The 26846-nt window shown below is 35.1% G+C and overlaps 27 non-coding genes across 27 annotated transcripts; all 27 read left to right on the top strand.

The window, feature by feature from the left end:
- Positions 1 to 1231: 1231 nt before the first annotated feature.
- LOC148431429 (U6 spliceosomal RNA) lies at positions 1232 to 1338 on the top strand. Its single transcript, XR_015877167.1, has one exon. It is a non-coding gene; the product is annotated as a U6 spliceosomal RNA (small nuclear RNA).
- A 522-nt stretch (positions 1339 to 1860) lies between these two features.
- On the top strand, positions 1861 to 1967 carry LOC148431428 (U6 spliceosomal RNA). Its single transcript, XR_015877166.1, has one exon. It is a non-coding gene; the product is annotated as a U6 spliceosomal RNA (small nuclear RNA).
- A 522-nt stretch (positions 1968 to 2489) lies between these two features.
- LOC148431427 (U6 spliceosomal RNA) lies at positions 2490 to 2596 on the top strand. The gene has a single exon (XR_015877165.1). It is a non-coding gene; the product is annotated as a U6 spliceosomal RNA (small nuclear RNA).
- Positions 2597 to 4118: 1522 nt separating this feature from the next.
- Positions 4119 to 4225, top strand: LOC148431426 (U6 spliceosomal RNA). Its single transcript, XR_015877174.1, has one exon. It is a non-coding gene; the product is annotated as a U6 spliceosomal RNA (small nuclear RNA).
- Positions 4226 to 4747: 522 nt separating this feature from the next.
- LOC148431425 (U6 spliceosomal RNA) lies at positions 4748 to 4854 on the top strand. The gene has a single exon (XR_015877171.1). It is a non-coding gene; the product is annotated as a U6 spliceosomal RNA (small nuclear RNA).
- Positions 4855 to 5376: 522 nt separating this feature from the next.
- On the top strand, positions 5377 to 5483 carry LOC148431424 (U6 spliceosomal RNA). Its single transcript, XR_015877164.1, has one exon. It is a non-coding gene; the product is annotated as a U6 spliceosomal RNA (small nuclear RNA).
- Positions 5484 to 7005: 1522 nt separating this feature from the next.
- LOC148431423 (U6 spliceosomal RNA) lies at positions 7006 to 7112 on the top strand. The gene has a single exon (XR_015877173.1). It is a non-coding gene; the product is annotated as a U6 spliceosomal RNA (small nuclear RNA).
- Positions 7113 to 7634: 522 nt separating this feature from the next.
- LOC148431422 (U6 spliceosomal RNA) lies at positions 7635 to 7741 on the top strand. The gene has a single exon (XR_015877170.1). It is a non-coding gene; the product is annotated as a U6 spliceosomal RNA (small nuclear RNA).
- Positions 7742 to 8263: 522 nt separating this feature from the next.
- LOC148431421 (U6 spliceosomal RNA) lies at positions 8264 to 8370 on the top strand. The gene has a single exon (XR_015877163.1). It is a non-coding gene; the product is annotated as a U6 spliceosomal RNA (small nuclear RNA).
- Positions 8371 to 9901: 1531 nt separating this feature from the next.
- On the top strand, positions 9902 to 10008 carry LOC148431420 (U6 spliceosomal RNA). Its single transcript, XR_015877162.1, has one exon. It is a non-coding gene; the product is annotated as a U6 spliceosomal RNA (small nuclear RNA).
- A 522-nt stretch (positions 10009 to 10530) lies between these two features.
- On the top strand, positions 10531 to 10637 carry LOC148431419 (U6 spliceosomal RNA). Its single transcript, XR_015877160.1, has one exon. It is a non-coding gene; the product is annotated as a U6 spliceosomal RNA (small nuclear RNA).
- Positions 10638 to 11159: 522 nt separating this feature from the next.
- Positions 11160 to 11266, top strand: LOC148431418 (U6 spliceosomal RNA). The gene has a single exon (XR_015877159.1). It is a non-coding gene; the product is annotated as a U6 spliceosomal RNA (small nuclear RNA).
- Positions 11267 to 12797: 1531 nt separating this feature from the next.
- On the top strand, positions 12798 to 12904 carry LOC148431417 (U6 spliceosomal RNA). The gene has a single exon (XR_015877158.1). It is a non-coding gene; the product is annotated as a U6 spliceosomal RNA (small nuclear RNA).
- A 522-nt stretch (positions 12905 to 13426) lies between these two features.
- Positions 13427 to 13533, top strand: LOC148431416 (U6 spliceosomal RNA). Its single transcript, XR_015877169.1, has one exon. It is a non-coding gene; the product is annotated as a U6 spliceosomal RNA (small nuclear RNA).
- Positions 13534 to 14055: 522 nt separating this feature from the next.
- LOC148431415 (U6 spliceosomal RNA) lies at positions 14056 to 14162 on the top strand. Its single transcript, XR_015877157.1, has one exon. It is a non-coding gene; the product is annotated as a U6 spliceosomal RNA (small nuclear RNA).
- A 1531-nt stretch (positions 14163 to 15693) lies between these two features.
- On the top strand, positions 15694 to 15800 carry LOC148431414 (U6 spliceosomal RNA). The gene has a single exon (XR_015877156.1). It is a non-coding gene; the product is annotated as a U6 spliceosomal RNA (small nuclear RNA).
- A 522-nt stretch (positions 15801 to 16322) lies between these two features.
- LOC148431413 (U6 spliceosomal RNA) lies at positions 16323 to 16429 on the top strand. The gene has a single exon (XR_015877155.1). It is a non-coding gene; the product is annotated as a U6 spliceosomal RNA (small nuclear RNA).
- Positions 16430 to 17960: 1531 nt separating this feature from the next.
- On the top strand, positions 17961 to 18067 carry LOC148431412 (U6 spliceosomal RNA). Its single transcript, XR_015877154.1, has one exon. It is a non-coding gene; the product is annotated as a U6 spliceosomal RNA (small nuclear RNA).
- Positions 18068 to 18589: 522 nt separating this feature from the next.
- LOC148431411 (U6 spliceosomal RNA) lies at positions 18590 to 18696 on the top strand. The gene has a single exon (XR_015877153.1). It is a non-coding gene; the product is annotated as a U6 spliceosomal RNA (small nuclear RNA).
- Positions 18697 to 20227: 1531 nt separating this feature from the next.
- Positions 20228 to 20334, top strand: LOC148431410 (U6 spliceosomal RNA). The gene has a single exon (XR_015877152.1). It is a non-coding gene; the product is annotated as a U6 spliceosomal RNA (small nuclear RNA).
- A 522-nt stretch (positions 20335 to 20856) lies between these two features.
- LOC148431409 (U6 spliceosomal RNA) lies at positions 20857 to 20963 on the top strand. The gene has a single exon (XR_015877168.1). It is a non-coding gene; the product is annotated as a U6 spliceosomal RNA (small nuclear RNA).
- Positions 20964 to 21485: 522 nt separating this feature from the next.
- Positions 21486 to 21592, top strand: LOC148431408 (U6 spliceosomal RNA). Its single transcript, XR_015877151.1, has one exon. It is a non-coding gene; the product is annotated as a U6 spliceosomal RNA (small nuclear RNA).
- Positions 21593 to 23123: 1531 nt separating this feature from the next.
- On the top strand, positions 23124 to 23230 carry LOC148431407 (U6 spliceosomal RNA). Its single transcript, XR_015877176.1, has one exon. It is a non-coding gene; the product is annotated as a U6 spliceosomal RNA (small nuclear RNA).
- Positions 23231 to 23752: 522 nt separating this feature from the next.
- Positions 23753 to 23859, top strand: LOC148431406 (U6 spliceosomal RNA). The gene has a single exon (XR_015877175.1). It is a non-coding gene; the product is annotated as a U6 spliceosomal RNA (small nuclear RNA).
- A 522-nt stretch (positions 23860 to 24381) lies between these two features.
- Positions 24382 to 24488, top strand: LOC148431405 (U6 spliceosomal RNA). Its single transcript, XR_015877172.1, has one exon. It is a non-coding gene; the product is annotated as a U6 spliceosomal RNA (small nuclear RNA).
- Positions 24489 to 26019: 1531 nt separating this feature from the next.
- On the top strand, positions 26020 to 26126 carry LOC148431404 (U6 spliceosomal RNA). Its single transcript, XR_015877161.1, has one exon. It is a non-coding gene; the product is annotated as a U6 spliceosomal RNA (small nuclear RNA).
- Positions 26127 to 26648: 522 nt separating this feature from the next.
- On the top strand, positions 26649 to 26755 carry LOC148431403 (U6 spliceosomal RNA). The gene has a single exon (XR_015877150.1). It is a non-coding gene; the product is annotated as a U6 spliceosomal RNA (small nuclear RNA).
- The last annotated feature ends 91 nt before the right edge of the window (positions 26756 to 26846 follow it).

Raw genomic sequence — 26846 nt, 5'->3', positions numbered from 1 at the left:
GCTGCACCCAATAGGTTCTGCTTGGTACAGTGGAAAAATCTATCTTTCTTTATCCAATACCTATTCATAACTCTAGACAATTGTACAGTACGAAACCACAATCTCCAGCAAATCAAATCTGCTATTATATAATTATTGAAGCCCATGGTGCATGCTGCAATCACCTAATTTGCTTAATGCATGAGATTTAAGACCCTTTCCACAAAGAACAAATGCCTAGCTTCTCCCCCTACACATAATGTTCTATCAAGAAACTCCCCAAGCACCCATGAATATACTAGACTTCTAAAACTTCTTTTTTTAACTCTGTTCCACAAAAATAAGAACTGAACACATAATGTATTAGATGCCAAACCAAGGAGCCATTCACAACACATAAGCACCTCTAACAGAATGTACAAATATAAAAATAAAATGTTAGGGCTAGTTTAAATCATATACCAATACAATTAGGGAGACCAAGTTGTGGCTTCAAAATATATATATATTATTAATTTATAATACTTACCATATGCTATTCATCTGTATTTTTTACTTTTATTGTTAATTGAGCCAAAAGATAGTGCACACAATACTTAATTTACAATCTTAAAGTTTAGCAGTTACATAATTTGCATATATCCAAATTTGTTTAGCAACAAATACATTTTAAGTGTAAACTATGTCATTTTTGACCTTTTTGCCCACTTATTTGACATTAACCGATTACATAAATGGTGATTAGCATATGATTAGTATTATAAACTAAAAACATTTAGAAGTAAAATTCTTTAGTCTCCCTAAACTAAATGCTATAAACTATAAAGTTATAAAAAAGAATGGTTATTTAATGGGCAGTAAATGTTTTTTTGGCTGGAGATTTTGCTGATGTCTGGAAACCTGGCTGCTTAGATGCACAGGGGTGCCTGGCAAAGAGCACCCATTTTTGTCAAGTGCCATCCTAGCCAAAGAATGCAAAGAAGCAATTTTAGCCTAGTACAGTCTATGGTTTTGAAGAAATGAACCTCTACATGCCAATTTTCATAATTTGTTTCACTGTGATATGTATGGAAATCGATGGCTATTCCTTAATGGGATATTGAATTTTTTTGCCAGTTAGCAGCTCTATCTTGTTAATGTTCTCCAGTTTATAAAACCCTATTTAAATTTTACTTCCAACTTTCACTCTCCCTAAGATCAATCTTGAGGCACATGGTGGGGTATATAACTCTTAGGACTTTGCTTTTGGAATGTGCTTGCTTCGGCAGCACATATACTAAAATTGGAACGATACAGAGAAGATTAGCATGGCCCCTGCGCAAGGATGACACGCAAATTCGTGAAGCGTTCCATATTTTAGGTATATAGCTCTGGACAAATTAATTCGATTCCACTTAAGATACCTGCAGATAAAAAGTCAAGAAATTTTGCAAGCAAAGAACAAATCGACCAACTTTTTTATGACAAAATCAGTTCGACATGACATATCATTTTCAAATTCAATTCTTGTCTAAATTGTGCAGGTTGTCTCAGTACTTCTATTAAGTCTTAGAAAACTATTTTGCCATTTTCCATTCCTACTTCACTTGTTCTGTACTTAGGAGCAATTTTAATCTTGTACAGCCTATGGTTCCAAAAGAAATGAACCTCCACATGCTAATTTGCATAATTTATTTGACTGTGGTACGTATAGAAATTGGTGGCCTTTCCTTAATGGGATATTGAATTTTTTGCCAGTAAGTAGCTCTATCTTGTTTATTGTAAAGTGTTCTCCAGTCTTTGAAACCCCATCTGAATTTAACTTCCATCTTTTACTCTCCCTAAGATCAATCTTGAGGCACATGGTGGGGTATATATATCTTAGGACTTTGCTTTTGGAATGTGCTTGCTTCGGCAGCACATATACTAAAATTGGAACGATACAGAGAAGATTAGCATGGCCCCTGCGCAAGGATGACACGCAAATTCGTGAAGCGTTCCATATTTTAGGTATATAGCTCTGGACAAATTAATTCGATTCCACTTAAGATACCTGCAGATAAAAAGTCAAGAAATTTTGCAAGCAAAGAACAAATCGACCAACTTTTTTATGACAAAATCAGTTCGACATGACATATCATTTTCAAATTCAATTCTTGTCTAAATTGTGCAGGTTGTCTCAGTACTTCTATTAAGTCTTAGAAAACTATTTTAACATTTTCCATTCCTACTTCACTTGTTCTGTACTTAGGAGCAATTTTAATCTTGTACAGCCTATGGTTCCAAAAGAAATGAACCTCCACATGCTAATTTGCATAATTTATTTGACTGTGGTACGTATAGAAATTGGTGGCCTTTCCTTAATGGGATATTGAATTTTTTGCCAGTAAGTAGCTCTATCTTGTTTATTGTAAAGTGTTCTCCAGTCTTTGAAACCCCATCTGAATTTAACTTCCATCTTTTACTCTCCCTAAGATCAATCTTGAGGCACATGGTGGGGTATATATATCTTAGGACTTTGCTTTTGGAATGTGCTTGCTTCGGCAGCACATATACTAAAATTGGAACGATACAGAGAAGATTAGCATGGCCCCTGCGCAAGGATGACACGCAAATTCGTGAAGCGTTCCATATTTTAGGTATATAGCTCTGGACAAATTAATTCTTTTCCACTTAATGATACCTACAGATAAAAAGGTAAGAAGTTTTGCAAGCAAAGAACAAATCGACCAACTCTTGTATGATGTCATCAGTTAGACATGACTTATCATTGTGTGAATTGTGCAGACTGCCTCAGTTATATTTAAACTTAGAAAATTATTTAGCCACCTTCAATTCTTATTGAACTTGCAGGGGTGTATCTATTGGTCGAAGCGGAAACGTAAGGGACAGGTGCCCCCTCCAAGTCACTCCAGGCCTGAAGGCATGAATATGCACTGCTGCACCCAATAGGTTCTGCTTGGTACAGTGGAAAAATCTATCTTTCTTTATCCAATACCTATTCATAACTCTAGACAATTGTACAGTACGAAACCACAATCTCCAGCAAATCAAATCTGCTATTATATAATTATTGAAGCCCATGGTGCATGCTGCAATCACCTAATTTGCTTAATGCATGAGATTTAAGACCCTTTCCACAAAGAACAAATGCCTAGCTTCTCCCCCTACACATAATGTTCTATCAAGAAACTCCCCAAGCACCCATGAATATACTAGACTTCTAAAACTTCTTTTTTTAACTCTGTTCCACAAAAATAAGAACTGAACACATAATGTATTAGATGCCAAACCAAGGAGCCATTCACAACACATAAGCACCTCTAACAGAATGTACAAATATAAAAATAAAATGTTAGGGCTAGTTTAAATCATATACCAATACAATTAGGGAGACCAAGTTGTGGCTTCAAAATATATATATATTATTAATTTATAATACTTACCATATGCTATTCATCTGTATTTTTTACTTTTATTGTTAATTGAGCCAAAAGATAGTGCACACAATACTTAATTTACAATCTTAAAGTTTAGCAGTTACATAATTTGCATATATCCAAATTTGTTTAGCAACAAATACATTTTAAGTGTAAACTATGTCATTTTTGACCTTTTTGCCCACTTATTTGACATTAACCGATTACATAAATGGTGATTAGCATATGATTAGTATTATAAACTAAAAACATTTAGAAGTAAAATTCTTTAGTCTCCCTAAACTAAATGCTATAAACTATAAAGTTATAAAAAAGAATGGTTATTTAATGGGCAGTAAATGTTTTTTTGGCTGGAGATTTTGCTGATGTCTGGAAACCTGGCTGCTTAGATGCACAGGGGTGCCTGGCAAAGAGCACCCATTTTTGTCAAGTGCCATCCTATGCAAAGAAGCAATTATAGCCTAGTACAGTCTATGGTTTTGAAGAAATGAACCTCTACATGCCAATTTTCATAATTTATTTCACTGTGGTATGTATGGAAATCGATGGCTATTCCTTAATGGGATATTGAATTTTTTTGCCAGTTAGCAGCTCTATCTTGTTAATGTTCTCCAGTTTATAAAACCCTATTTAAATTTTACTTCCAACTTTCACTCTCCCTAAGATCAATCTTGAGGCACATGGTGGGGTATATAACTCTTAGGACTTTGCTTTTGGAATGTGCTTGCTTCGGCAGCACATATACTAAAATTGGAATGATACAGAGAAGATTAGCATGGCTCCTGCGCAAGGATGACACGCAAATTCGTGAAGCGTTCCATATTTTAGGTATATAGCTCTGGACAAATTAATTCGATTCCACTTAAGATACCTGCAGATAAAAAGTCAAGAAATTTTGCAAGCAAAGAACAAATCGACCAACTTTTTTATGACAAAATCAGTTCGACATGACATATCATTTTCAAATTCAATTCTTGTCTAAATTGTGCAGGTTGTCTCAGTACTTCTATTAAGTCTTAGAAAACTATTTTGCCATTTTCCATTCCTACTTCACTTGTTCTGTACTTAGGAGCAATTTTAATCTTGTACAGCCTATGGTTCCAAAAGAAATGAACCTCCACATGCTAATTTGCATAATTTATTTGACTGTGGTACGTATAGAAATTGGTGGCCTTTCCTTAATGGGATATTGAATTTTTTGCCAGTAAGTAGCTCTATCTTGTTTATTGTAAAGTGTTCTCCAGTCTTTGAAACCCCATCTGAATTTAACTTCCATCTTTTACTCTCCCTAAGATCAATCTTGAGGCACATGGTGGGGTATATATATCTTAGGACTTTGCTTTTGGAATGTGCTTGCTTCGGCAGCACATATACTAAAATTGGAACGATACAGAGAAGATTAGCATGGCCCCTGCGCAAGGATGACACGCAAATTCGTGAAGCCTTCCATATTTTAGGTATATAGCTCTGGACAAATTAATTCGATTCCACTTAAGATACCTGCAGATAAAAAGTCAAGAAATTTTGCAAGCAAAGAACAAATCGACCAACTTTTTTATGACAAAATCAGTTCGACATGACATATCATTTTCAAATTCAATTCTTGTCTAAATTGTGCAGGTTGTCTCAGTACTTCTATTAAGTCTTAGAAAACTATTTTAACATTTTCCATTCCTACTTCACTTGTTCTGTACTTAGGAGCAATTTTAATCTTGTACAGCCTATGGTTCCAAAAGAAATGAACCTCCACATGCTAATTTGCATAATTTATTTGACTGTGGTACGTATAGAAATTGGTGGCCTTTCCTTAATGGGATATTGAATTTTTTGCCAGTAAGTAGCTCTATCTTGTTTATTGTAAAGTGTTCTCCAGTCTTTGAAACCCCATCTGAATTTAACTTCCATCTTTTACTCTCCCTAAGATCAATCTTGAGGCACATGGTGGGGTATATATATCTTAGGACTTTGCTTTTGGAATGTGCTTGCTTCGGCAGCACATATACTAAAATTGGAACGATACAGAGAAGATTAGCATGGCCCCTGCGCAAGGATGACACGCAAATTCGTGAAGCGTTCCATATTTTAGGTATATAGCTCTGGACAAATTAATTCTTTTCCACTTAATGATACCTGCAGATAAAAAGGTAAGAAGTTTTGCAAGCAAAGAACAAATCGACCAACTCTTGTATGATGTCATCAGTTAGACATGACTTATCATTGTGTGAATTGTGCAGACTGCCTCAGTTATATTTAAACTTAGAAAATTATTTAGCCACCTTCAATTCTTATTGAACTTGCAGGGGTGTATCTATTGGTCGAAGCGGAAACGTAAGGGACAGGTGCCCCCTCCAAGTCACTCCAGGCCTGAAGGCATGAATATGCACTGCTGCACCCAATAGGTTCTGCTTGGTACAGTGGAAAAATCTATCTTTCTTTATCCAATACCTATTCATAACTCTAGACAATTGTACAGTACGAAACCACAATCTCCAGCAAATCAAATCTGCTATTATATAATTATTGAAGCCCATGGTGCATGCTGCAATCACCTAATTTGCTTAATGCATGAGATTTAAGACCCTTTCCACAAAGAACAAATGCCTAGCTTCTCCCCCTACACATAATGTTCTATCAAGAAACTCCCCAAGCACCCATGAATATACTAGACTTCTAAAACTTCTTTTTTTAACTCTGTTCCACAAAAATAAGAACTGAACACATAATGTATTAGATGCCAAACCAAGGAGCCATTCACAACACATAAGCACCTCTAACAGAATGTACAAATATAAAAATAAAATGTTAGGGCTAGTTTAAATCATATACCAATACAATTAGGGAGACCAAGTTGTGGCTTCAAAATATATATATATTATTAATTTATAATACTTACCATATGCTATTCATCTGTATTTTTTACTTTTATTGTTAATTGAGCCAAAAGATAGTGCACACAATACTTAATTTACAATCTTAAAGTTTAGCAGTTACATAATTTGCATATATCCAAATTTGTTTAGCAACAAATACATTTTAAGTGTAAACTATGTCATTTTTGACCTTTTTGCCCACTTATTTGACATTAACCGATTACATAAATGGTGATTAGCATATGATTAGTATTATAAACTAAAAACATTTAGAAGTAAAATTCTTTAGTCTCCCTAAACTAAATGCTATAAACTATAAAGTTATAAAAAAGAATGGTTATTTAATGGGCAGTAAATGTTTTTTTGGCTGGAGATTTTGCTGATGTCTGGAAACCTGGCTGCTTAGATGCACAGGGGTGCCTGGCAAAGAGCACCCATTTTTGTCAAGTGCCATCCTATGCAAAGAAGCAATTATAGCCTAGTACAGTCTATGGTTTTGAAGAAATGAACCTCTACATGCCAATTTTCATAATTTATTTCACTGTGGTATGTATGGAAATCGATGGCTATTCCTTAATGGGATATTGAATTTTTTTGCCAGTTAGCAGCTCTATCTTGTTAATGTTCTGTAGTTTATAAAACCCTATTTAAATTTTACTTCCAACTTTCACTCTCCCTAAGATCAATCTTGAGGCACATGGTGGGGTATATAACTCTTAGGACTTTGCTTTTGGAATGTGCTTGCTTCGGCAGCACATATACTAAAATTGGAATGATACAGAGAAGATTAGCATGGCTCCTGCGCAAGGATGACACGCAAATTCGTGAAGCGTTCCATATTTTAGGTATATAGCTCTGGACAAATTAATTCGATTCCACTTAAGATACCTGCAGATAAAAAGTCAAGAAATTTTGCAAGCAAAGAACAAATCGACCAACTTTTTTATGACAAAATCAGTTCGACATGACATATCATTTTCAAATTCAATTCTTGTCTAAATTGTGCAGGTTGTCTCAGTACTTCTATTAAGTCTTAGAAAACTATTTTGCCATTTTCCATTCCTACTTCACTTGTTCTGTACTTAGGAGCAATTTTAATCTTGTACAGCCTATGGTTCCAAAAGAAATGAACCTCCACATGCTAATTTGCATAATTTATTTGACTGTGGTACGTATAGAAATTGGTGGCCTTTCCTTAATGGGATATTGAATTTTTTGCCAGTAAGTAGCTCTATCTTGTTTATTGTAAAGTGTTCTCCAGTCTTTGAAACCCCATCTGAATTTAACTTCCATCTTTTACTCTCCCTAAGATCAATCTTGAGGCACATGGTGGGGTATATATATCTTAGGACTTTGCTTTTGGAATGTGCTTGCTTCGGCAGCACATATACTAAAATTGGAACGATACAGAGAAGATTAGCATGGCCCCTGCGCAAGGATGACACGCAAATTCGTGAAGCCTTCCATATTTTAGGTATATAGCTCTGGACAAATTAATTCGATTCCACTTAAGATACCTGCAGATAAAAAGTCAAGAAATTTTGCAAGCAAAGAACAAATCGACCAACTTTTTTATGACAAAATCAGTTCGACATGACATATCATTTTCAAATTCAATTCTTGTCTAAATTGTGCAGGTTGTCTCAGTACTTCTATTAAGTCTTAGAAAACTATTTTAACATTTTCCATTCCTACTTCACTTGTTCTGTACTTAGGAGCAATTTTAATCTTGTACAGCCTATGGTTCCAAAAGAAATGAACCTCCACATGCTAATTTGCATAATTTATTTGACTGTGGTACGTATAGAAATTGGTGGCCTTTCCTTAATGGGATATTGAATTTTTTGCCAGTAAGTAGCTCTATCTTGTTTATTGTAAAGTGTTCTCCAGTCTTTGAAACCCCATCTGAATTTAACTTCCATCTTTTACTCTCCCTAAGATCAATCTTGAGGCACATGGTGGGGTATATATATCTTAGGACTTTGCTTTTGGAATGTGCTTGCTTCGGCAGCACATATACTAAAATTGGAACGATACAGAGAAGATTAGCATGGCCCCTGCGCAAGGATGACACGCAAATTCGTGAAGCGTTCCATATTTTAGGTATATAGCTCTGGACAAATTAATTCTTTTCCACTTAATGATACCTGCAGATAAAAAGGTAAGAAGTTTTGCAAGCAAAGAACAAATCGACCAACTCTTGTATGATGTCATCAGTTAGACATGACTTATCATTGTGTGAATTGTGCAGACTGCCTCAGTTATATTTAAACTTAGAAAATTATTTAGCCACCTTCAATTCTTATTGAACTTGCAGGGGTGTATCTATTGGTCGAAGCGGAAACGTAAGGGACAGGTGCCCCCTCCAAGTCACTCCAGGCCTGAAGGCATGAATATGCACTGCTGCACCCAATAGGTTCTGCTTGGTACAGTGGAAAAATCTATCTTTCTTTATCCAATACCTATTCATAACTCTAGACAATTGTACAGTACAAAACCACAATCTCCAGCAAATCAAATCTGCTATTATATAATTATTGAAGCCCATGGTGCATGCTGCAATCACCTAATTTGCTTAATGCATGAGATTTAAGACCCTTTCCACAAAGAACAAATGCCTAGCTTCTCCCCCTACACATAATGTTCTATCAAGAAACTCCCCAAGCACCCATGAATATACTAGACTTCTAAAAATTCTTTTTTTAACTCTGTTCCACAAAAATAAGAACTGAACACATAATGTATTAGATGTCAAACCAAGGAGCCATTCACAACACATAAGCACCTCTAACAGAATGTACAAATATAAAAATAAAATGTTAGGGCTAGTTTAAATCATATACCAATACAATTAGGGAGACCAAGTTGTGGCTTCAAAATATATATATATTATTAATTTATAATACTTACCATATGCTATTCATCTGTATTTTTTACTTTTATTGTTAATTGAGCCAAAAGATAGTGCACACAATACTTAATTTACAATCTTAAAGTTTAGCAGTTACATAATTTGCATATATCCAAATTTGTTTAGCAACAAATACATTTTAAGTGTAAACTATGTCATTTTTTACCTTTTTGCCCACTTATTTGACATTAACCGATTACATAAATGGTGATTAGCATATGATTAGTATTATAAACTAAAAACATTTAGAAGTAAAATTCTTTAGTCTCCCTAAACTAAATGCTATAAACTATAAAGTTATAAAAAAGAATGGTTATTTAATGGGCAGTAAATGTTTTTTTGGCTGGAGATTTTGCTGATGTCTGGAAACCTGGCTGCTTAGATGCACAGGGGTGCCTGGCAAAGAGCACCCATTTTTGTCAAGTGCCATCCTAGCCAAAGAATGCAAAGAAGCAATTTTAGTCTAGTACAGTCTATGGTTTTGAAGAAATGAACCTCTACATGCCAATTTTCATAATTTGTTTCACTGTGGTATGTATGGAAATCGATGGCTATTTCTTAATGGGATATTGAATTTTTTTGCCAGTTAGCAGCTCTATCTTGTCAATGTTCTCCAGTTTATAAAACCCTATTTAAATTTTACTTCCAACTTTCCCTCTCCCTAAGATCAATCTTGAGGCACATGGTGGGGTATATAACTCTTAGGACTTTGCTTTTGGAATGTGCTTGCTTCGGCAGCACATATACTAAAATTGGAACGATACAGAGAAGATTAGCATGGCCCCTGCGCAAGGATGACACGCAAATTCGTGAAGCGTTCCATATTTTAGGTATATAGCTCTGGACAAATTAATTCGATTCCACTTAAGATACCTGCAGATAAAAAGTCAAGAAATTTTGCAAGCAAAGAACAAATCGACCAACTTTTTTATGACAAAATCAGTTCGACATGACATATCATTTTCAAATTCAATTCTTGTCTAAATTGTGCAGGTTGTCTCATTACTTCTATTAAGTCTTAGAAAACTATTTTGCCATTTTCCATTCCTACTTCACTTGTTCTGTACTTAGGAGCAATTTTAATCTTGCACAGCCTATGGTTCCAAAAGAAATGAACCTCCACATGCTAATTTGCATAATTTATTTGACTGTGGTACGTATAGAAATTGGTGGCCTTTCCTTAATGGGATATTGAATTTTTTGCCAGTAAGTAGCTCTATCTTGTTTATTGTAAAGTGTTCTCCAGTCTTTGAAACCCCATCTGAATTTAACTTCCATCTTTTACTCTCCCTAAGATCAATCTTGAGGCACATGGTGGGGTATATATATCTTAGGACTTTGCTTTTGGAATGTGCTTGCTTCGGCAGCACATATACTAAAATTGGAACGATACAGAGAAGATTAGCATGGCCCCTGCGCAAGGATGACACGCAAATTCGTGAAGCGTTCCATATTTTAGGTATATAGCTCTGGACAAATTAATTCGATTCCACTTAAGATACCTGCAGATAAAAAGTCAAGAAATTTTGCAAGCAAAGAACAAATCGACCAACTTTTTTATGACAAAATCAGTTCGACATGACATATCATTTTCAAATTCAATTCTTGTCTAAATTGTGCAGGTTGTCTCAGTACTTCTATTAAGTCTTAGAAAACTATTTTAACATTTTCCATTCCTACTTCACTTGTTCTGTACTTAGGAGCAATTTTAATCTTGTACAGCCTATGGTTCCAAAAGAAATGAACCTCCACATGCTAATTTGCATAATTTATTTGACTGTGGTACGTATAGAAATTGGTGGCCTTTCCTTAATGGGATATTGAATTTTTTGCCAGTAAGTAGCTCTATCTTGTTTATTGTAAAGTGTTCTCCAGTCTTTGAAACCCCATCTGAATTTAACTTCCATCTTTTACTCTCCCTAAGATCAATCTTGAGGCACATGGTGGGGTATATATATCTTAGGACTTTGCTTTTGGAATGTGCTTGCTTCGGCAGCACATATACTAAAATTGGAACGATACAGAGAAGATTAGCATGGCCCCTGCGCAAGGATGACACGCAAATTCGTGAAGCGTTCCATATTTTAGGTATATAGCTCTGGACAAATTAATTCTTTTCCACTTAATGATACCTACAGATAAAAAGGTAAGAAGTTTTGCAAGCAAAGAACAAATCGACCAACTCTTGTATGATGTCATCAGTTAGACATGACTTATCATTGTGTGAATTGTGCAGACTGCCTCAGTTATATTTAAACTTAGAAAATTATTTAGCCACCTTCAATTCTTATTGAACTTGCAGGGGTGTATCTATTGGTCGAAGCGGAAACGTAAGGGACAGGTGCCCCCTCCAAGTCACTCCAGGCCTGAAGGCATGAATATGCACTGCTGCACCCAATAGGTTCTGCTTGGTACAGTGGAAAAATCTATCTTTCTTTATCCAATACCTATTCATAACTCTAGACAATTGTACAGTACGAAACCACAATCTCCAGCAAATCAAATCTGCTATTATATAATTATTGAAGCCCATGGTGCATGCTGCAATCACCTAATTTGCTTAATGCATGAGATTTAAGACCCTTTCCACAAAGAACAAATGCCTAGCTTCTCCCCCTACACATAATGTTCTATCAAGAAACTCCCCAAGCACCCATGAATATACTAGACTTCTAAAACTTCTTTTTTTAACTCTGTTCCACAAAAATAAGAACTGAACACATAATGTATTAGATGCCAAACCAAGGAGCCATTCACAACACATAAGCACCTCTAACAGAATGTACAAATATAAAAATAAAATGTTAGGGCTAGTTTAAATCATATACCAATACAATTAGGGAGACCAAGTTGTGGCTTCAAAATATATATATATTATTAATTTATAATACTTACCATATGCTATTCATCTGTATTTTTTACTTTTATTGTTAATTGAGCCAAAAGATAGTGCACACAATACTTAATTTACAATCTTAAAGTTTAGCAGTTACATAATTTGCATATATCCAAATTTGTTTAGCAACAAATACATTTTAAGTGTAAACTATGTCATTTTTGACCTTTTTGCCCACTTATTTGACATTAACCGATTACATAAATGGTGATTAGCATATGATTAGTATTATAAACTAAAAACATTTAGAAGTAAAATTCTTTAGTCTCCCTAAACTAAATGCTATAAACTATAAAGTTATAAAAAAGAATGGTTATTTAATGGGCAGTAAATGTTTTTTTGGCTGGAGATTTTGCTGATGTCTGGAAACCTGGCTGCTTAGATGCACAGGGGTGCCTGGCAAAGAGCACCCATTTTTGTCAAGTGCCATCCTAGCCAAAGAATGCAAAGAAGCAATTTTAGCCTAGTACAGTCTATGGTTTTGAAGAAATGAACCTCTACATGCCAATTTTCATAATTTGTTTCACTGTGATATGTATGGAAATCGATGGCTATTCCTTAATGGGATATTGAATTTTTTTGCCAGTTAGCAGCTCTATCTTGTTAATGTTCTCCAGTTTATAAAACCCTATTTAAATTTTACTTCCAACTTTCACTCTCCCTAAGATCAATCTTGAGGCACATGGTGGGGTATATAACTCTTAGGACTTTGCTTTTGGAATGTGCTTGCTTCGGCAGCACATATACTAAAATTGGAACGATACAGAGAAGATTAGCATGGCCCCTGCGCAAGGATGACACGCAAATTCGTGAAGCGTTCCATATTTTAGGTATATAGCTCTGGACAAATTAATTCGATTCCACTTAAGATACCTGCAGATAAAAAGTCAAGAAATTTTGCAAGCAAAGAACAAATCGACCAACTTTTTTATGACAAAATCAGTTCGACATGACATATCATTTTCAAATTCAATTCTTGTCTAAATTGTGCAGGTTGTCTCAGTACTTCTATTAAGTCTTAGAAAACTATTTTGCCATTTTCCATTCCTACTTCACTTGTTCTGTACTTAGGAGCAATTTTAATCTTGTACAGCCTATGGTTCCAAAAGAAATGAACCTCCACATGCTAATTTGCATAATTTATTTGACTGTGGTACGTATAGAAATTGGTGGCCTTTCCTTAATGGGATATTGAATTTTTTGCCAGTAAGTAGCTCTATCTTGTTTATTGTAAAGTGTTCTCCAGTCTTTGAAACCCCATCTGAATTTAACTTCCATCTTTTACTCTCCCTAAGATCAATCTTGAGGCACATGGTGGGGTATATATATCTTAGGACTTTGCTTTTGGAATGTGCTTGCTTCGGCAGCACATATACTAAAATTGGAACGATACAGAGAAGATTAGCATGGCCCCTGCGCAAGGATGACACGCAAATTCGTGAAGCCTTCCATATTTTAGGTATATAGCTCTGGACAAATTAATTCGATTCCACTTAAGATACCTGCAGATAAAAAGTCAAGAAATTTTGCAAGCAAAGAACAAATCGACCAACTTTTTTATGACAAAATCAGTTCGACATGACATATCATTTTCAAATTCAATTCTTGTCTAAATTGTGCAGGTTGTCTCAGTACTTCTATTAAGTCTTAGAAAACTATTTTAACATTTTCCATTCCTACTTCACTTGTTCTGTACTTAGGAGCAATTTTAATCTTGTACAGCCTATGGTTCCAAAAGAAATGAACCTCCACATGCTAATTTGCATAATTTATTTGACTGTGGTACGTATAGAAATTGGTGGCCTTTCCTTAATGGGATATTGAATTTTTTGCCAGTAAGTAGCTCTATCTTGTTTATTGTAAAGTGTTCTCCAGTCTTTGAAACCCCATCTGAATTTAACTTCCATCTTTTACTCTCCCTAAGATCAATCTTGAGGCACATGGTGGGGTATATATATCTTAGGACTTTGCTTTTGGAATGTGCTTGCTTCGGCAGCACATATACTAAAATTGGAACGATACAGAGAAGATTAGCATGGCCCCTGCGCAAGGATGACACGCAAATTCGTGAAGCGTTCCATATTTTAGGTATATAGCTCTGGACAAATTAATTCTTTTCCACTTAATGATACCTACAGATAAAAAGGTAAGAAGTTTTGCAAGCAAAGAACAAATCGACCAACTCTTGTATGATGTCATCAGTTAGACATGACTTATCATTGTGTGAATTGTGCAGACTGCCTCAGTTATATTTAAACTTAGAAAATTATTTAGCCACCTTCAATTCTTATTGAACTTGCAGGGGTGTATCTATTGGTCGAAGCGGAAACGTAAGGGACAGGTGCCCCCTCCAAGTCACTCCAGGCCTGAAGGCATGAATATGCACTGCTGCACCCAATAGGTTCTGCTTGGTACAGTGGAAAAATCTATCTTTCTTTATGCAATACCTATTCATAACTCTAGACAATTGTACAGTACGAAACCACAATCTCCAGCAAATCAAATCTGCTATTATATAATTATTGAAGCCCATGGTGCATGCTGCAATCACCTAATTTGCTTAATGCATGAGATTTAAGACCCTTTCCACAAAGAACAAATGCCTAGCTTCTCCCCCTACACATAATGTTCTATCAAGAAACTCCCCAAGCACCCATGAATATACTAGACTTCTAAAACTTCTTTTTTTAACTCTGTTCCACAAAAATAAGAACTGAACACATAATGTATTAGATGCCAAACCAAGGAGCCATTCACAACACATAAGCACCTCTAACAGAATGTACAAATATAAAAATAAAATGTTAGGGCTAGTTTAAATCATATACCAATACAATTAGGGAGACCAAGTTGTGGCTTCAAAATATATATATATTATTAATTTATAATACTTACCATATGCTATTCATCTGTATTTTTTACTTTTATTGTTAATTGAGCCAAAAGATAGTGCACACAATACTTAATTTACAATCTTAAAGTTTAGCAGTTACATAATTTGCATATATCCAAATTTGTTTAGCAACAAATACATTTTAAGTGTAAACTATGTCATTTTTGACCTTTTTGCCCACTTATTTGACATTAACCGATTACATAAATGGTGATTAGCATATGATTAGTATTATAAACTAAAAACATTTAGAAGTAAAATTCTTTAGTCTCCCTAAACTAAATGCTATAAACTATAAAGTTATAAAAAAGAATGGTTATTTAATGGGCAGTAAATGTTTTTTTGGCTGGAGATTTTGCTGATGTCTGGAAACCTGGCTGCTTAGATGCACAGGGGTGCCTGGCAAAGAGCACCCATTTTTGTCAAGTGCCATCCTAGCCAAAGAATGCAAAGAAGCAATTTTAGCCTAGTACAGTCTATGGTTTTGAAGAAATGAACCTCTACATGCCAATTTTCATAATTTGTTTCACTGTGATATGTATGGAAATCGATGGCTATTCCTTAATGGGATATTGAATTTTTTTGCCAGTTAGCAGCTCTATCTTGTTAATGTTCTCCAGTTTATAAAACCCTATTTAAATTTTACTTCCAACTTTCACTCTCCCTAAGATCAATCTTGAGGCACATGGTGGGGTATATAACTCTTAGGACTTTGCTTTTGGAATGTGCTTGCTTCGGCAGCACATATACTAAAATTGGAACGATACAGAGAAGATTAGCATGGCCCCTGCGCAAGGATGACACGCAAATTCGTGAAGCGTTCCATATTTTAGGTATATAGCTCTGGACAAATTAATTCGATTCCACTTAAGATACCTGCAGATAAAAAGTCAAGAAATTTTGCAAGCAAAGAACAAATCGACCAACTTTTTTATGACAAAATCAGTTCGACATGACATATCATTTTCAAATTCAATTCTTGTCTAAATTGTGCAGGTTGTCTCAGTACTTCTATTAAGTCTTAGAAAACTATTTTAACATTTTCCATTCCTACTTCACTTGTTCTGTACTTAGGAGCAATTTTAATCTTGTACAGCCTATGGTTCCAAAAGAAATGAACCTCCACATGCTAATTTGCATAATTTATTTGACTGTGGTACGTATAGAAATTGGTGGCCTTTCCTTAATGGGATATTGAATTTTTTGCCAGTAAGTAGCTCTATCTTGTTTATTGTAAAGTGTTCTCCAGTCTTTGAAACCCCATCTGAATTTAACTTCCATCTTTTACTCTCCCTAAGATCAATCTTGAGGCACATGGTGGGGTATATATATCTTAGGACTTTGCTTTTGGAATGTGCTTGCTTCGGCAGCACATATACTAAAATTGGAACGATACAGAGAAGATTAGCATGGCCCCTGCGCAAGGATGACACGCAAATTCGTGAAGCGTTCCATATTTTAGGTATATAGCTCTGGACAAATTAATTCTTTTCCACTTAATGATACCTACAGATAAAAAGGTAAGAAGTTTTGCAAGCAAAGAACAAATCGACCAACTCTTGTATGATGTCATCAGTTAGACATGACTTATCATTGTGTGAATTGTGCAGACTGCCTCAGTTATATTTAAACTTAGAAAATTATTTAGCCACCTTCAATTCTTATTGAACTTGCAGGGGTGTATCTATTGGTCGAAGCGGAAACGTAAGGGACAGGTGCCCCCTCCAAGTCACTCCAGGCCTGAAGGCATGAATATGCACTGCTGCACCCAATAGGTTCTGCTTGGTACAGTGGAAAAATCTATCTTTCTTTATCCAATACCTATTCATAACTCTAGACAATTGTACAGTACGAAACCACAATCTCCAGCAAATCAAATCTGCTATTATATAATTATTGAAGCCCATGGTGCATGCTGCAATCACCTAATTTGCTTAATGCATGAGATTTAAGACCCTTTCCACAAAGAACAAATGCCTAGCTTCTCCCCCTACACATAATGTTCTATCAAGAAACTCCCCAAGCACCCATGAATATACTAGACTTCTAAAACTTCTTTTTTTAACTCTGTTCCACAAAAATAAGAACTGAACACATAATGTATTAGATGCCAAACCAAGGAGCCATTCACAACACATAAGCACCTCTAACAGAATGTACAAATATAAAAATAAAATGTTAGGGCTAGTTTAAATCATATACCAATACAATTAGGGAGACCAAGTTGTGGCTTCAAAATATATATATATTATTAATTTATAATACTTACCATATGCTATTCATCTGTATTTTTTACTTTTATTGTTAATTGAGCCAAAAGATAGTGCACACAATACTTAATTTACAATCTTAAAGTTTAGCAGTTACATAATTTGCATATATCCAAATTTGTTTAGCAACAAATACATTTTAAGTGTAAACTATGTCATTTTTGACCTTTTTGCCCACTTATTTGACATTAACCGATTACATAAATGGTGATTAGCATATGATTAGTATTATAAACTAAAAACATTTAGAAGTAAAATTCTTTAGTCTCCCTAAACTAAATGCTATAAACTATAAAGTTATAAAAAAGAATGGTTATTTAATGGGCAGTAAATGTTTTTTTGGCTGGAGATTTTGCTGATGTCTGGAAACCTGGCTGCTTAGATGCACAGGGGTGCCTGGCAAAGAGCACCCATTTTTGTCAAGTGCCATCCTAGCCAAAGAATGCAAAGAAGCAATTTTAGCCTAGTACAGTCTATGGTTTTGAAGAAATGAACCTCTACATGCCAATTTTCATAATTTGTTTCACTGTGATATGTATGGAAATCGATGGCTATTCCTTAATGGGATATTGAATTTTTTTGCCAGTTAGCAGCTCTATCTTGTTAATGTTCTCCAGTTTATAAAACCCTATTTAAATTTTACTTCCAACTTTCACTCTCCCTAAGATCAATCTTGAGGCACATGGTGGGGTATATAACTCTTAGGACTTTGCTTTTGGAATGTGCTTGCTTCGGCAGCACATATACTAAAATTGGAACGATACAGAGAAGATTAGCATGGCCCCTGCGCAAGGATGACACGCAAATTCGTGAAGCGTTCCATATTTTAGGTATATAGCTCTGGACAAATTAATTCGATTCCACTTAAGATACCTGCAGATAAAAAGTCAAGAAATTTTGCAAGCAAAGAACAAATCGACCAACTTTTTTATGACAAAATCAGTTCGACATGACATATCATTTTCAAATTCAATTCTTGTCTAAATTGTGCAGGTTGTCTCAGTACTTCTATTAAGTCTTAGAAAACTATTTTAACATTTTCCATTCCTACTTCACTTGTTCTGTACTTAGGAGCAATTTTAATCTTGTACAGCCTATGGTTCCAAAAGAAATGAACCTCCACATGCTAATTTGCATAATTTATTTGACTGTGGTACGTATAGAAATTGGTGGCCTTTCCTTAATGGGATATTGAATTTTTTGCCAGTAAGTAGCTCTATCTTGTTTATTGTAAAGTGTTCTCCAGTCTTTGAAACCCCATCTGAATTTAACTTCCATCTTTTACTCTCCCTAAGATCAATCTTGAGGCACATGGTGGGGTATATATATCTTAGGACTTTGCTTTTGGAATGTGCTTGCTTCGGCAGCACATATACTAAAATTGGAACGATACAGAGAAGATTAGCATGGCCCCTGCGCAAGGATGACACGCAAATTCGTGAAGCGTTCCATATTTTAGGTATATAGCTCTGGACAAATTAATTCTTTTCCACTTAATGATACCTACAGATAAAAAGGTAAGAAGTTTTGCAAGCAAAGAACAAATCGACCAACTCTTGTATGATGTCATCAGTTAGACATGACTTATCATTGTGTGAATTGTGCAGACTGCCTCAGTTATATTTAAACTTAGAAAATTATTTAGCCACCTTCAATTCTTATTGAACTTGCAGGGGTGTATCTATTGGTCGAAGCGGAAACGTAAGGGACAGGTGCCCCCTCCAAGTCACTCCAGGCCTGAAGGCATGAATATGCACTGCTGCACCCAATAGGTTCTGCTTGGTACAGTGGAAAAATCTATCTTTCTTTATCCAATACCTATTCATAACTCTAGACAATTGTACAGTACGAAACCACAATCTCCAGCAAATCAAATCTGCTATTATATAATTATTGAAGCCCATGGTGCATGCTGCAATCACCTAATTTGCTTAATGCATGAGATTTAAGACCCTTTCCACAAAGAACAAATGCCTAGCTTCTCCCCCTACACATAATGTTCTATCAAGAAACTCCCCAAGCACCCATGAATATACTAGACTTCTAAAACTTCTTTTTTTAACTCTGTTCCACAAAAATAAGAACTGAACACATAATGTATTAGATGCCAAACCAAGGAGCCATTCACAACACATAAGCACCTCTAACAGAATGTACAAATATAAAAATAAAATGTTAGGGCTAGTTTAAATCATATACCAATACAATTAGGGAGACCAAGTTGTGGCTTCAAAATATATATATATTATTAATTTATAATACTTACCATATGCTATTCATCTGTATTTTTTACTTTTATTGTTAATTGAGCCAAAAGATAGTGCACACAATACTTAATTTACAATCTTAAAGTTTAGCAGTTACATAATTTGCATATATCCAAATTTGTTTAGCAACAAATACATTTTAAGTGTAAACTATGTCATTTTTGACCTTTTTGCCCACTTATTTGACATTAACCGATTACATAAATGGTGATTAGCATATGATTAGTATTATAAACTAAAAACATTTAGAAGTAAAATTCTTTAGTCTCCCTAAACTAAATGCTATAAACTATAAAGTTATAAAAAAGAATGGTTATTTAATGGGCAGTAAATGTTTTTTTGGCTGGAGATTTTGCTGATGTCTGGAAACCTGGCTGCTTAGATGCACAGGGGTGCCTGGCAAAGAGCACCCATTTTTGTCAAGTGCCATCCTAGCCAAAGAATGCAAAGAAGCAATTTTAGCCTAGTACAGTCTATGGTTTTGAAGAAATGAACCTCTACATGCCAATTTTCATAATTTGTTTCACTGTGATATGTATGGAAATCGATGGCTATTCCTTAATGGGATATTGAATTTTTTTGCCAGTTAGCAGCTCTATCTTGTTAATGTTCTCCAGTTTATAAAACCCTATTTAAATTTTACTTCCAACTTTCACTCTCCCTAAGATCAATCTTGAGGCACATGGTGGGGTATATAACTCTTAGGACTTTGCTTTTGGAATGTGCTTGCTTCGGCAGCACATATACTAAAATTGGAACGATACAGAGAAGATTAGCATGGCCCCTGCGCAAGGATGACACGCAAATTCGTGAAGCGTTCCATATTTTAGGTATATAGCTCTGGACAAATTAATTCGATTCCACTTAAGATACCTGCAGATAAAAAGTCAAGAAATTTTGCAAGCAAAGAACAAATCGACCAACTTTTTTATGACAAAATCAGTTCGACATGACATATCATTTTCAAATTCAATTCTTGTCTAAATTGTGCAGGTTGTCTCAGTACTTCTATTAAGTCTTAGAAAACTATTTTGCCATTTTCCATTCCTACTTCACTTGTTCTGTACTTAGGAGCAATTTTAATCTTGTACAGCCTATGGTTCCAAAAGAAATGAACCTCCACATGCTAATTTGCATAATTTATTTGACTGTGGTACGTATAGAAATTGGTGGCCTTTCCTTAATGGGATATTGAATTTTTTGCCAGTAAGTAGCTCTATCTTGTTTATTGTAAAGTGTTCTCCAGTCTTTGAAACCCCATCTGAATTTAACTTCCATCTTTTACTCTCCCTAAGATCAATCTTGAGGCACATGGTGGGGTATATATATCTTAGGACTTTGCTTTTGGAATGTGCTTGCTTCGGCAGCACATATACTAAAATTGGAACGATACAGAGAAGATTAGCATGGCCCCTGCGCAAGGATGACACGCAAATTCGTGAAGCCTTCCATATTTTAGGTATATAGCTCTGGACAAATTAATTCGATTCCACTTAAGATACCTGCAGATAAAAAGTCAAGAAATTTTGCAAGCAAAGAACAAATCGACCAACTTTTTTATGACAAAATCAGTTCGACATGACATATCATTTTCAAATTCAATTCTTGTCTAAATTGTGCAGGTTGTCTCAGTACTTCTATTAAGTCTTAGAAAACTATTTTAACATTTTCCATTCCTACTTCACTTGTTCTGTACTTAGGAGCAATTTTAATCTTGTACAGCCTATGGTTCCAAAAGAAATGAACCTCCACATGCTAATTTGCATAATTTATTTGACTGTGGTACGTATAGAAATTGGTGGCCTTTCCTTAATGGGATATTGAATTTTTTGCCAGTAAGTAGCTCTATCTTGTTTATTGTAAAGTGTTCTCCAGTCTTTGAAACCCCATCTGAATTTAACTTCCATCTTTTACTCTCCCTAAGATCAATCTTGAGGCACATGGTGGGGTATATATATCTTAGGACTTTGCTTTTGGAATGTGCTTGCTTCGGCAGCACATATACTAAAATTGGAACGATACAGAGAAGATTAGCATGGCCCCTGCGCAAGGATGACACGCAAATTCGTGAAGCGTTCCATATTTTAGGTATATAGCTCTGGACAAATTAATTCTTTTCCACTTAATGATACCTACAGATAAAAAGGTAAGAAGTTTTGCAAGCAAAGAACAAATCGACCAACTCTTGTATGATGTCATCAGTTAGACATGACTTATCATTGTGTGAATTGTGCAGACTGCCTCAGTTATATTTAAACTTAGAAAATTATTTAGCCACCTTCAATTCTTATTGAACTTGCAGGGGTGTATCTATTGGTCGAAGCGGAAACGTAAGGGACAGGTGCCCCCTCCAAGTCACTCCAGGCCTGAAGGCATGAATATGCACTGCTGCACCCAATAGGTTCTGCTTGGTACAGTGGAAAAATCTATCTTTCTTTATCCAATACCTATTCATAACTCTAGACAATTGTACAGTACGAAACCACAATCTCCAGCAAATCAAATCTGCTATTATATAATTATTGAAGCCCATGGTGCATGCTGCAATCACCTAATTTGCTTAATGCATGAGATTTAAGACCCTTTCCACAAAGAACAAATGCCTAGCTTCTCCCCCTACACATAATGTTCTATCAAGAAACTCCCCAAGCACCCATGAATATACTAGACTTCTAAAACTTCTTTTTTTAACTCTGTTCCACAAAAATAAGAACTGAACACATAATGTATTAGATGCCAAACCAAGGAGCCATTCACAACACATAAGCACCTCTAACAGAATGTACAAATATAAAAATAAAATGTTAGGGCTAGTTTAAATCATATACCAATACAATTAGGGAGACCAAGTTGTGGCTTCAAAATATATATATATTATTAATTTATAATACTTACCATATGCTATTCATCTGTATTTTTTACTTTTATTGTTAATTGAGCCAAAAGATAGTGCACACAATACTTAATTTACAATCTTAAAGTTTAGCAGTTACATAATTTGCATATATCCAAATTTGTTTAGCAACAAATACATTTTAAGTGTAAACTATGTCATTTTTGACCTTTTTGCCCACTTATTTGACATTAACCGATTACATAAATGGTGATTAGCATATGATTAGTATTATAAACTAAAAACATTTAGAAGTAAAATTCTTTAGTCTCCCTAAACTAAATGCTATAAACTATAAAGTTATAAAAAAGAATGGTTATTTAATGGGCAGTAAATGTTTTTTTGGCTGGAGATTTTGCTGATGTCTGGAAACCTGGCTGCTTAGATGCACAGGGGTGCCTGGCAAAGAGCACCCATTTTTGTCAAGTGCCATCCTAGCCAAAGAATGCAAAGAAGCAATTTTAGCCTAGTACAGTCTATGGTTTTGAAGAAATGAACCTCTACATGCCAATTTTCATAATTTGTTTCACTGTGATATGTATGGAAATCGATGGCTATTCCTTAATGGGATATTGAATTTTTTTGCCAGTTAGCAGCTCTATCTTGTTAATGTTCTCCAGTTTATAAAACCCTATTTAAATTTTACTTCCAACTTTCACTCTCCCTAAGATCAATCTTGAGGCACATGGTGGGGTATATAACTCTTAGGACTTTGCTTTTGGAATGTGCTTGCTTCGGCAGCACATATACTAAAATTGGAACGATACAGAGAAGATTAGCATGGCCCCTGCGCAAGGATGACACGCAAATTCGTGAAGCGTTCCATATTTTAGGTATATAGCTCTGGACAAATTAATTCGATTCCACTTAAGATACCTGCAGATAAAAAGTCAAGAAATTTTGCAAGCAAAGAACAAATCGACCAACTTTTTTATGACAAAATCAGTTCGACATGACATATCATTTTCAAATTCAATTCTTGTCTAAATTGTGCAGGTTGTCTCAGTACTTCTATTAAGTCTTAGAAAACTATTTTGCCATTTTCCATTCCTACTTCACTTGTTCTGTACTTAGGAGCAATTTTAATCTTGTACAGCCTATGGTTCCAAAAGAAATGAACCTCCACATGCTAATTTGCATAATTTATTTGACTGTGGTACGTATAGAAATTGGTGGCCTTTCCTTAATGGGATATTGAATTTTTTGCCAGTAAGTAGCTCTATCTTGTTTATTGTAAAGTGTTCTCCAGTCTTTGAAACCCCATCTGAATTTAACTTCCATCTTTTACTCTCCCTAAGATCAATCTTGAGGCACATGGTGGGGTATATATATCTTAGGACTTTGCTTTTGGAATGTGCTTGCTTCGGCAGCACATATACTAAAATTGGAACGATACAGAGAAGATTAGCATGGCCCCTGCGCAAGGATGACACGCAAATTCGTGAAGCGTTCCATATTTTAGGTATATAGCTCTGGACAAATTAATTCGATTCCACTTAAGATACCTGCAGATAAAAAGTCAAGAAATTTTGCAAGCAAAGAACAAATCGACCAACTTTTTTATGACAAAATCAGTTCGACATGACATATCATTTTCAAATTCAATTCTTGTCTAAATTGTGCAGGTTGTCTCAGTACTTCTATTAAGTCTTAGAAAACTATTTTAACATTTTCCATTCCTACTTCACTTGTTCTGTACTTAGGAGCAATTTTAATCTTGTACAGCCTATGGTTCCAAAAGAAATGAACCTCCACATGCTAATTTGCATAATTTATTTGACTGTGGTACGTATAGAAATTGGTGGCCTTTCCTTAATGGGATATTGAATTTTTTGCCAGTAAGTAGCTCTATCTTGTTTATTGTAAAGTGTTCTCCAGTCTTTGAAACCCCATCTGAATTTAACTTCCATCTTTTACTCTCCCTAAGATCAATCTTGAGGCACATGGTGGGGTATATATATCTTAGGACTTTGCTTTTGGAATGTGCTTGCTTCGGCAGCACATATACTAAAATTGGAACGATACAGAGAAGATTAGCATGGCCCCTGCGCAAGGATGACACGCAAATTCGTGAAGCGTTCCATATTTTAGGTATATAGCTCTGGACAAATTAATTCTTTTCCACTTAATGATACCTACAGATAAAAAGGTAAGAAGTTTTGCAAGCAAAGAACAAATCGACCAACTCTTGTATGATGTCATCAGTTAGACATGACTTATCATTGTGTGAATTGTGCAGACTGCCTCAGTTATATTTAAACTTAGAAAATTATTTAGCCACCTTCAATTCTTATTGAACTTGCAGGGGTGTATCTATTGGTCGAAGCGGAAACGTAAGGGACAGGTGCCCCCTCCAAGTCACTCCAGGCCTGAAGGCATGAATATGCACTGCTGCACCCAATAGGTTCTGCTTGGTACAGTGGAAAAATCTATCTTTCTTTATCCAATACCTATTCATAACTCTAGACAATTGTACAGTACGAAACCACAATCTCCAGCAAATCAAATCTGCTATTATATAATTATTGAAGCCCATGGTGCATGCTGCAATCACCTAATTTGCTTAATGCATGAGATTTAAGACCCTTTCCACAAAGAACAAATGCCTAGCTTCTCCCCCTACACATAATGTTCTATCAAGAAACTCCCCAAGCACCCATGAATATACTAGACTTCTAAAACTTCTTTTTTTAACTCTGTTCCACAAAAATAAGAACTGAACACATAATGTATTAGATGCCAAACCAAGGAGCCATTCACAACACATAAGCACCTCTAACAGAATGTACAAATATAAAAATAAAATGTTAGGGCTAGTTTAAATCATATACCAATACAATTAGGGAGACCAAGTTGTGGCTTCAAAATATATATATATTATTAATTTATAATACTTACCATATGCTATTCATCTGTATTTTTTACTTTTATTGTTAATTGAGCCAAAAGATAGTGCACACAATACTTAATTTACAATCTTAAAGTTTAGCAGTTACATAATTTGCATATATCCAAATTTGTTTAGCAACAAATACATTTTAAGTGTAAACTATGTCATTTTTGACCTTTTTGCCCACTTATTTGACATTAACCGATTACATAAATGGTGATTAGCATATGATTAGTATTATAAACTAAAAACATTTAGAAGTAAAATTCTTTAGTCTCCCTAAACTAAATGCTATAAACTATAAAGTTATAAAAAAGAATGGTTATTTAATGGGCAGTAAATGTTTTTTTGGCTGGAGATTTTGCTGATGTCTGGAAACCTGGCTGCTTAGATGCACAGGGGTGCCTGGCAAAGAGCACCCATTTTTGTCAAGTGCCATCCTAGCCAAAGAATGCAAAGAAGCAATTTTAGCCTAGTACAGTCTATGGTTTTGAAGAAATGAACCTCTACATGCCAATTTTCATAATTTGTTTCACTGTGATATGTATGGAAATCGATGGCTATTCCTTAATGGGATATTGAATTTTTTTGCCAGTTAGCAGCTCTATCTTGTTAATGTTCTCCAGTTTATAAAACCCTATTTAAATTTTACTTCCAACTTTCACTCTCCCTAAGATCAATCTTGAGGCACATGGTGGGGTATATAACTCTTAGGACTTTGCTTTTGGAATGTGCTTGCTTCGGCAGCACATATACTAAAATTGGAACGATACAGAGAAGATTAGCATGGCCCCTGCGCAAGGATGACACGCAAATTCGTGAAGCGTTCCATATTTTAGGTATATAGCTCTGGACAAATTAATTCGATTCCACTTAAGATACCTGCAGATAAAAAGTCAAGAAATTTTGCAAGCAAAGAACAAATCGACCAACTTTTTTATGACAAAATCAGTTCGACATGACATATCATTTTCAAATTCAATTCTTGTCTAAATTGTGCAGGTTGTCTCAGTACTTCTATTAAGTCTTAGAAAACTATTTTGCCATTTTCCATTCCTACTTCACTTGTTCTGTACTTAGGAGCAATTTTAATCTTGTACAGCCTATGGTTCCAAAAGAAATGAACCTCCACATGCTAATTTGCATAATTTATTTGACTGTGGTACGTATAGAAATTGGTGGCCTTTCCTTAATGGGATATTGAATTTTTTGCCAGTAAGTAGCTCTATCTTGTTTATTGTAAAGTGTTCTCCAGTCTTTGAAACCCCATCTGAATTTAACTTCCATCTTTTACTCTCCCTAAGATCAATCTTGAGGCACATGGTGGGGTATATATATCTTAGGACTTTGCTTTTGGAATGTGCTTGCTTCGGCAGCACATATACTAAAATTGGAACGATACAGAGAAGATTAGCATGGCCCCTGCGCAAGGATGACACGCAAATTCGTGAAGCGTTCCATATTTTAGGTATATAGCTCTGGACAAATTAATTCGATTCCACTTAAGATACCTGCAGATAAAAAGTCAAGAAATTTTGCAAGCAAAGAACAAATCGAC

The sequence above is a fragment of the Taudactylus pleione genome, unplaced genomic scaffold (assembly GCF_031769625.1).
Source record: "Taudactylus pleione unplaced genomic scaffold, aTauple2 ptg002276l, whole genome shotgun sequence".
Lineage (NCBI taxonomy): Eukaryota > Metazoa > Chordata > Amphibia > Anura > Myobatrachidae > Taudactylus > Taudactylus pleione.
Note: the sequence above shows the minus strand (reverse complement) of the source record. Positions and strands in the feature narration are given on the sequence as shown.